Source organism: Periplaneta americana, chromosome 5, assembly GCF_040183065.1.
Source record: "Periplaneta americana isolate PAMFEO1 chromosome 5, P.americana_PAMFEO1_priV1, whole genome shotgun sequence".
In the NCBI taxonomy this organism is placed as follows: domain Eukaryota; kingdom Metazoa; phylum Arthropoda; class Insecta; order Blattodea; family Blattidae; genus Periplaneta; species Periplaneta americana.
Genome location: NC_091121.1, coordinates 12,586,393 through 12,597,321, shown reverse-complemented (window position 1 = coordinate 12,597,321; position 10,929 = coordinate 12,586,393).

The window sequence follows — 10,929 nt, the reverse complement described above, 5'->3', positions numbered from 1 at the left end:
TTTATTGGCATTGATATCTAAACCAACCAACAGCCATCGGTTAAGATAACTTGAAATTTCCATTATCACTCCCATACAAATGATTTCTCAATATCTGAACCGATCCTTTGAGGGCACTAATGGCTATTTCCTTCACAATGCTCTGTGTTAGCCCCAGGTTTTTACATTTGTTGGCAGAGAAGGAGGGTATGGTACCTCGTGCTCCCACCATCAGACCTATTACATCAATGTGGGACAGGCTATATTTATCTTTATAGAACGGGATTGTTGGTTCATAGATCCGTTTCTTTTCACTGTCCACCTCATGCGGTTGATCTGCGTGTGTCTCAAATCTGATGGTGGGATCGAGAATGTATGCCGAGTTGTTCTTAATGGCAATGATATCAATTCGCCGAACACTTCCTTGTGTGGCTAGTCCCTGCACCTCTGTAAACCCTACTTCCTTACTCGGTCAGCATAGAACGGACAGCATGATGACGGATGTTGCGAAGGGCCTCACTATAGGGGCTGACGCCAAGGATATGGGGAAGAGTTTCAATCTCGCTGAGACAGCGCCTACAGCGGGTACCATCCCGACTTCTACCCGGTACAGCTCGGACTGGAGCGACATAGCCTACCATTTTATGCTGGTTGAGTGGAAGACAAGGCTTTATGTTCTTAACTCTGCTAGTAAAAATAAATCAATTAAATTAATGAACAAATAACTTAAATTGTAGGAAACATCATCGTAGTATCAGGCTTTATCACTATTATGCTTTCTAAACAGTGTATGAGGTATAGTTTTGAATCATGAATAGAACGTCAACTTCAACACAAATAAGATCCTGTGAAACGCATCAAATATGACGTCACGTCAATATCACAACCAATTTTGAAATGATCCCTTCTTGACTAAAAATTTCTAGGTACGCTACTGCTTGTACAGATATTATGACTTGGTGGTGTGTATTCAATAAAAAATTAAAGGAAAAATAATAATTAAAAACATGTAATGTTCATTAATTTTATTTCACTCTCACTCATATTCACAATCCTCATACAAAAGAACAAATTTCTTAATAGTACATTATGCAACGAGCCTATAATGGTAGTAATTAAGACGCAAGTATGTTTGTTTATGAAACGAGCGCAAGCGAGTTTCATAATTTTCATACGCGCGTCTTAATTACCATTATAGGCAAGTTTCATACGACTTTTTATGCTCGACCATATTTCTAACTTGAAATTATTCAAAAGTAGGTCATGTTCATGGTTATGTGAGTAGCGAACTGACCTGAATTGTGAGATGTGCGCAGACGGGAAAGTATTGATTTTTTCCGAGGCCGAATGTCATTGACCTTTACATAACGTAGAGAATAAGATTAGTCTTGATATAACCTGGAAATTGATTTAGAATTGAAAAACGAGATGAAAAATTGAATTTATTTGAATATTATTTACAATTAACGCTAATTATTATAGTAACAGAACATAACCTTCTGCGACAGTATTGGATTTCCAGCCTCCGTGACTTTTCGCTAATTGTCTTTCGATTGCATATCCGAGAATAATCGATACTTGCGATTTCATAACGGTACAAAGGTGACTTGTCATTGGCTGAACACCTGAACTTTAATGATTTGGTGTACTTTAATGAGGTGCATTAAAGGGCTACTACCAGGTGTATAATTACTACATTTCGGCATGGTCGAGCATAAAAATCTAAATGTCACAATAACAGCTAACCGAATACATAAGTGTTTGACGAAATTACAAAGATCCTTTGGAGACCATGCCAATTTGTATTATATATTTACTTCCTTATTTATTTAATGTCTGATAGTTATTTTCCTAACAAATATGGACAAAATAATACCAACAAGACGATCCATTTATTAACAGTAGGTACAGCTGTCAAAAGAAAAAGTGGCCGCTCTCCTGAAACAAAGTTGCCTTCGGGTATCTTCGCTACAATTCGGAGACAGGCGATGTTACATGTTGTTGGACCACGTTGCCTGATATCTACAGTTATAATTGAAGTATTCTGTGTGTTGTCGATAGCATAATGGTAGCGTTGAGGCCTCTTATTTATGAGGTCCTGCGTTCGACTACAACCACGTGCTTTTTATGTGCTTTTTATGTTCTTTTTTGTTCTGTTTTTGAGAGAGACAAACTATACATAATGGCTCCTTTCTCTTTTACGATTATTTTAGTAATTAACATCAGGTTCATTAATATATTATGCCATGGCTTTATCATTATGATATTGTGGCTGCAAATGGAAAGAAAAAAGATTTTATTCTCAATAAAAATATCTTTCGTGGCATAAACAAAACAAATTTACTGGCGTCGGCCTTAAAACATTCAAACAATTAAGCGTTCAAAAAACAAAACAAAAAGCCACAATTCAATATTTAGTCTATCTTCCTCTTATCTCGATCATCTTGCAATCGAGTGGGCATGGAATTGACTAGTCTTTGCAAATAGCGACTGTTTTTAGACACGATATTCCAGGCATTCTGAACATACATACATAAGTGTTCTGTCCATGGGCAGGTCTTTCATTGCAAACCCAGCAATCTCCAATCTTTCCTATTTTCTGCCTTCCTCTTAGTCTCCGCATATGATCCACATATCCTAATGTCGTCTATTATTCTTTTCAACCAGAGACCCAACCAGTTACTTTTTATCTTTCTAATCAGTTTCAGCATCATTCTTTCTTCACTCACTTTTTCAAACACAATTTTATTTCTTATTCTATCTGTCCACTTCACACGCACCGTTCTTCTCCACATCCACATTTCAAATGCTTCAATTCGTTTCTCTTCATTTCGTCATAATGTCCATGTTCCTTCCCCATACAATGCCACACTCCACACAAAGCACTTCACTAGTCTCTTCTTTAGTTCTTTTTCCAGAGGTCCGCAGAAGATCCTTCTTCTTCTATTAAAAGCTTCCTTTGTTCATGTTTGCAGTTTTTCTTGGGAAGGATAGACCTAAATGCGGTAACATCCCGTTGCTTTCCGCACACCACTATCCCTTTCGCATCTTATTAAATTCCAGGGGGCCCAAGCGTGGAGATGAGGAGAGTGGATTTGACTAATTGGGCCCTCCGCACTTCACCGAAAGTCACGGCAAGGGTTAAATATTAATTCTATCAGAATGTTTGACCCTATCAGAGATTGGGAAATCTCAATTAGCCTTTGCCCCCCGCATCCTGGACTAGCTTCTACGAATCATCAGAAAATCTTAGAGCGTGATTGGGCCAATTTTTCCGAAAATGTTTCCACACTTTTGCCCTCGTAGCTCAGCGGACGAACGTCGGAATTTAGATGTCAACGTCTCAGGTTCAATTCCTCGTTACTCCTTTTCATTTTATTGTGGTTCAAGATAGTATAATGTAATAATACAAAAAGAAAAACTAATACCAGTATTATGCAACTGGATTTTTCCAAACCTAATATTAAATTTATGTTGTTTATATCGCTAAAGAACGATTACAATATAAATAACTTGAATATTATTTATACAGTATCACTAAAGAACGATAACACAATATAAATGATAAATATCGGTTTGTTTAATTAATATAAGAAATTATATAATACGTATTTAATTATCTAAATAAAATAACCTATTTTACAAAGAAAGATGTTTATTTGTGTTATAATAATTACTTACATAAAATACAGATTATATTTTTTGCGAAAGAAAAGTAACAATATAAATAACTTGAATATTATTTTATAATGCTAATGAAGGAAAACAATATAAATGATAACTTGAATATTATTCATATCGCTAAAGAACGATAACAATATAAAAAAGTGAATATTATTCATATCGGAATTTCACAGATTTATTACAGATGTATTTAAGAAATTGTAGAAGAATAGTAATTAGTAACAGTGTCCTATATATTCTTCTTGGAGCCAAATTTGTAACTTTTAAAAGTGTGGTTACTATGTTGAAGTGTATGTGTTGTAACGGATGCTTGATTTGTTATGTATGTGAGTCAGTTATGGGATGCTTGATGTCGTCGCAATGTCGTAATTATAGTTTGATTGTGTTTGTGTGACTATTGTGTATTAATTTATGATGTATGGTACGGAAAGCTGTATATTTGTGTTATAGAAGTGTTACGTATGTGTGTTGTTAATGTTTTTGTAGGTTTCAAATTGATACCTGATATTTGTTTTGCAATCGCAATGCCTAATTTACGGATTGTTTATGTTTTGTTTACATCGCGTAAGCTAATTTTTTTTTATTTTCCATTTCTCTTTATGCTTATCTTTTTTGTGTATAAAACTATAGCCCTAACATAAATATGTAAAATAGGGCTAACCCCCATTGGAGATACAATAATAATTATTATTCATATCGTTATAATACGATAACAGAATACAAATGATGACCTGAATTTTATTCATATCTCTAAAGAACGATAACAAAATATAAATAACGTGATATCCATAAAGAACGATAACTGGATATAAATGATAATTTGAATATAATTTACATCGCTAAAGAACGATTAAAAAATAAAATGAAAACTTGAAGAAGGCCCGAACCCACGACCTTTGAATCATTAAACAAGCACTCTACGGCTGATCTACGAGGCGCAGATATGGAACACTTTCATAGTTCCGGAACTGCTTGTACAAGCACATGCATCGTGTAACATCGCCGCGACCCGAAGTGGACTTTGAAAATATTCGCTGTTCACGAGTGCGGCCACTTTTTTTTTTTTGACAGCTGTACAAAATAGCCTATCAAATTTTCTGTGTATAAGAAGCTATTTTAATCTTACCTGTCCTCGATTTAGTAAGAAGTTACTGTAATAACATTATAGCAGTACTGTATGTACATCTAGAGAAACTACACTTTCCAATGGTGAAATAATAATTAATTATACAAATCGGTTAATTTAGCTTCCGATATTACTTCATACAAACACAGAAACATTGTCTGTAGGCTAAGTTTAATAGCTTTCGATTGTTGCTGTCCAAGGCCCCTTTTTCGATTGTTGTTGTCCAAGGCCCCTTATAGACGAAGTCGCCCCTTATAGACGAAGTCATTTGTTATTTCATTGCACCATCTTAGATGGCGTTATTTTAATTTTAAACTCATTTATCTCATTAAATATCAGTCCTATCAAAATTTTGTAAAGAATAAAACTTATCGGAAATCATTTTTAAAGAAACTTTTGTTATGTAACATTTTTCACAAAAATCAATAATAAGCGAGATATTTCGATTTGATTCAGGCCCCCTTATAACCCTCCTTTTAAATAAAGTATTTTGAGTGCCATATAGCCTAAAATCTAAGTTACAACGAACTTAATTTATATTCCAATTTTCATATAAATCGGTTCAGCCATTATCGCGTGAAAAGGTAACAAACATACAGACAGACATACAAACAAAAATTTCAAAAATGCGATTTTCGGTTTCAGGGTGGTTAATTATATTGTATATGTTAGGACCAATTATTTTTTGGAAAATCGAAAATTACCAGAAAAATTTCGGCTACAGATTTATTATTAATATAGATAAGATTTCATAGAAGACGGGCACCTGGTTGAATTGGTGTCGCCGTGATTATTTTTTTCGATTTGATTGCCAACAGTTGTCACTTGTTCTAGAATTTTCGTTAATTTCGAATGGGTAATGACGTTGAAAGTTCGTCATTTTATGATATTTGTGAAAGATGTGTGAACACAGAACAGAATACTAAATTTTGTCGATTTTGGTTTAGTTCTTTCGTTGGTGAATGCAAATTGTGTCGATAGTTGAGGAGAAAACTGTTCCCGTGGTTTCAAGGAATTATTTACTGAATTTTCCGTACAAGTTAAGGTATAATGAGAGTTTGAAGAGAATTTCATTTTGTGTAAATATCATGGTTCAATTAGGCCTATGCGAAGTTCACTGAAGGCCTACGACAAAGCGTTGGTTTAAGTTGAGATTGTCTTGAAGCCTGTGTCATATACTGGATGCGAAATGGTTGTCGTTGAAGACGTCAATGAGAATTGAATTTTTTTGATAAGGTGATAAATTATATATTTTTGTGATTTTTGGAGGTAAAATGCGGACGAAAATTGTCGTAAAAGTAGTGCCGACTATGAAGTTCGAATGCCACCAAACGCCAAAAAAATCAAAGATGGTAAATTGAAGATTTTCATTTTTTAAGGGCTTGTTCTTCAAGAATCTGAATGTATGATCTTCCATCTTTGATTTTGTGAAGTTTGGTGGCATTTGAACTTTATAATTGGTAGAACGTTTTTGGTAGTTTTCGTCAGCCGTGTTGGATTTTGCCGGTCTTCTAGGAAATTACCAAATACAATATTGTATTAAGAAATTCCATGACTTACACAACTACTGTAAATAAAGGATACGAAAATAATTACAAATCTATATAACAACTTTGTTGCAGGAGTGAAGAGCCAATCAGAGACGCTGGTCAGCCAGAACATAATTGTCAATATGGCTGCGTGGAGGAATATGATACTGAGCCTGGAGTAGACAGACATAACGTGTCCAACAAAGGTAGGCGACCCCTTGGGTCTTAGAGCTCGGACGAGAAGTTATAGGTTCGTTCCAACAAGCGGTTCATTGATCAGTTCATGTACGGTTTCTGTACCATTTTATGCGCATGCGCTAGTTGAGCATCTGCTATGGGATTGAAACTGGACTGGTCGCTGTTGGAACGCTTTCGCGGATCGTTATGTACTAAATCCAGTGATGCTATAACTGTGATCATCTTTGTTAAGAACGGGATGCTTATTATTATCGTTTTGCAGCTAATTCTAATTGCAGAAAATAGAATTTCGATCATTTTCTACAAAAAGATGACAAAAAATATGGAAGGCAAGAATTCCGTTAATTCAATGTCGTGTACTGGGGGACTCTCATCTAAAAATAATTCTTTTTTTTATTATTAATGTATTTACGTTATTTATTATACTCTTAAACAAAGCTGCATGTTGAAATTGTAATTAACTATTTCAATACCCACATAGTTTCCATTCCCTTTCTTTTTGGCGAAAATTTAAATTAAATCTCTAGTTTATTATTCGCCTGTACTGTCACTTTTCATCTTTAACCTCACTGATATGAACAGTCGATCTTGTCTTTCTTCAGTATCCAGGAGACGTTGGTGAGCTTATGCGCATGCGCGTCTTGCGTACTCTTCCGTACATGCCTCAATCCACGGACTATTTCTGACCGTTCCGAACCCGTGTCAAAAGCTTGTTGGAACGCCCGACTGCAGTACATGTTTCCGGTTCAGGACTGGTTCGGATTGTGTTGGAACGTTTTTTCTGTACTGCGCATGCTCACGATGGTTACGGACGGTTCCTGACTGCTGTTGGAACGAACCTTATGGCACCGGCGCGAGAGACGCATTTTAGTTCGTTTGCTTGGACTCGCCCTCACAGTAAACTGGAGGGGTGTTGGGTTAGTTGGTTACTAGCATTCCGAGTGTTCAGATCGTTGTGCTACTACCGCTATTGCTAATACTGAAAACATTCTCCTTCTGACCGCCCTCATTATGGCATTGTCTAAGGTGTGAAATCATAGAGTAGTTCATAGTCAAGGACATGAAATAGCATACAATGTATGGAAATTCATGTCAGAAGAGGCTGTAAACGGAATACCAATTCCATTGAAAAGCGTGTGTGCAAGAGTACTGGCTGCCACTGGTATTTCAAAGCGAACCTTGGCAAGAATCAGGAAAGAAGGGAAAAATATTGAGGCAGGAACAGCAGATCTTTCTCCAGTCCGGAAAAATCAAAGCCGAAGAAGAAGATTGTTGCAGCTGTAGACAGTTTTGATGAGGAAGTCATAAGAAGACTCATTTATAATTTCTACGCTACGCATAAGCAGAGGCCGACTCTGCAATCGCTTCTTTCAAGAATGGATATCAGTGTATGATTATGTGAAGAAAGTAGAGAATAATTACATTGAAATTGAGCACGTGATGGACAGTATTTTTTAGAACATTTCCATAAACTTAGGGACATCTGATTCCAGCACAGATCAGTCGTCTGATCGGACAGAGGATAAGAATATAAAGATGGAATAGCGGGCGTAATTCCATTAGGTACTTTCGGACTCTTGAGTAGGAAAGTGGTGATACTAAGGTAAGACGAATATTTTTGGAAAGAGATGAAACGGATATGCCTGCCGCTCTGAGCTTGAGAACCGTAATACTAACAACCCCCACTCCTCTACCCTGCTGGCCGGCAATTTAAAACTTCGCGCATGTTGGTGCCATAACATCTCATCTCAGCTCTACCTGGCTGCAATGATGATGGCACCTGTAAGCAGCAACTATGGAAACGTTGGTAATGTCAAGTTACAGGACACGGTGGAATGCGCAAAATGTTGCTAAATGTTTTGATTTTTTTTTTGCATAATTAGTTTTCAGCAATTGATTGCTCACTGTTCCTTTAGAAACAGGCTAACTTATATTGCATATGTATTAATCTCTAAAACTTAGATACATGATGCATGTGACAAATATTGATGCATTGAATTAAGAATATAGCAGTTACTCTAGATGGAATGTAAACTGCAGAGTCATGCTAAATTGAAATACAAAATAACATTGTCCCTACTACGTCCTTACTATAAATATAGGCAGGCCTATTGTCTATTCCGAACCTTTAATGCTCCCAAATTCATTTCTGCAACAAATTGGTAAATGTAAAAAACAAATGCGAAAGTACGAAATTATTATCATATTTTGATTATTTCCATTGATAAATGTTATTCAATACGTTGTAAAATAGTTTTATTATAACTGATATATTGCGTAGGTCTTGCCATTTTTTTTAAAGTTCGTTGGTTCAGATTTGGACATGGTTCAGTTTATCTCGTAATTTGAGGAGTGTGGAGAGTTGCTTCACATTTTGAAGGCTCTAATATGGAATTCATTGCGTTCTAGTCTGAAGGTTTCTGTAGTTTTTGAAGCGGAAGTGTAAAGTGAAGATTTGTAAGCGATCTGATAAGTACCCATAATGATTTCTTTGTATTTATAGAAAGAGAACGGCCATTACGGAAAAAAAAAGTTTGATTCTTGGATGCTCACAAATAAAAAAATATTCATTAATTTTTGCGAAGTTGCGTATATTAGTTTACCTGGAAAACAATTTTTTTGAAGTTGATTTTATTTTTGCTGCAGGTTTAATTGATTGAGATTTTGAATTTTACTTAGAGTGAATAATTAATTTTTTTTTTTTTTTTTTTTTTTTGCAAGCAATTTTGTTGAACTCTCGAAACTGTATATCGATTCGTAAGTGTGTGTGATTGTTTCATATAGTTTCGTGTGTCCGAGTGTGATTTGCTTCGTGTGTAATAGAGATCTAGTATCTTGCGCGACCTTGTTTCCTCTTTTGTGTGAGAGATTGACTAGATTCTTGAGATTTTTTCGTTTATTATGCGAGAGTTTTTCCTTTATTCTGTGAGTGATTGTTCCTTTTGTGAAGGACATTGTATCGTTTCTTGCGGGAGAGAATTTCTTTTTTGCGTGAATGTTTCGTTTCTGTATGGTATTTATCGTTTCGTGTGTGTTTACATTCTTGAATGGGAGAATTTAACTTATTTGGTATATGGTATGCGAGTGTTTATTTCGTTATTGTTTCGCTTCTAGCGCTTTTTTTTTTATTTTTCAATTATTTTCTGATAGTGTTTAATTTAATTTGGTCCACACATCTGGAGTAACAGTTAGTGAGTCTGGCCGCTAAACAAGGTGGCCCGGGTTAGAGTCCCGGTGGAGGGTAAGTTACCTGATTGAGGTTTTCCAAGAAATTTCCCTCTACCCAATATGAGCAAATGTTGAGTAAAATTCGGTGCTGGATTCCAGACTCTATTCACCGGCATTAGTAAATTCATCTCAATAAGACGCTAAATAACTTAAGATGTTGATAAAGCGTCGTAAAATAAAGTACTAAAAACCATTTTTGTGACAGTTTCATGTCTTTTCTGAGTGCGCCTTACTTTGTGAGAGTGTATCTCTTATTTGCGAGTGTGTCTTTCTATTATCTCCCTATTATGCGAGTCTGTGCCTCACTATTAATATATATGAATGTGTGCGCCCCTCTATTAATATATTTGAATGTGTGAGCCCCTCTATTAATATAAATGAATGTGTGAGCCCCTCCATTAATATATATGAATGTGTGCACCCCTCTATTAATATATATGAATGCGTGCAAACCTCTATTAATAGGGCATGATGTGCTCGGTGGCACTGGTGTTTGGGTACTTCCGTAATCTCTCTCGTTCCCACTCGTACTCTTTCTCTCGTACCCTCCTACTCTCGTACCCTCGTACGCTCATGATGTGATCGGTGGCACTGGTGTTTGGGTACTCGCGTACCCGCGTACTCCCGTACTCCCGTAATCTCTCTTTCTCGTTCCCACTCGTACTCTCTCTCTCTCTTTCTCTCGTATTCTCGTACTCTTTCTCTCGTACTCTCGTTCCCTCGTACGAGTACCTCTTATTATGCAAGTGTGTGTGTCTTTTATGAGAGTGTGTGTCTCGTTCTCTCCTTCTGCCGCTCTGCCTCTCTGCATATTTATACATAATACAAATCGATCTCCATATCCTCTGATAGCGTAAGCTGTTCAAAAGAGTTCACTGTGTATGTATTTGTGTTTTAGGGCACTACTTGTCTTAAATGTTTGAAGAAACACGAGAAAATTTTCAAACAAATTCAACAAAACTTTTACATATTTATACATAATACAAATCGAACTCCATACCCTCTGTTAGTGTAAGCTGTTGATGAGTTCACTGTGTATGTATTTGTGTTTTCAGGGCACTACTTGTCTTAAATATTTGAAGAAACATGAGAAAATTTTCAAACAAATTCAACAAAACTTTTACATATTTATACATAATACAAATCGAACTCCATACCCTCTGTTAGTGTAAGCTGTTGATGAGT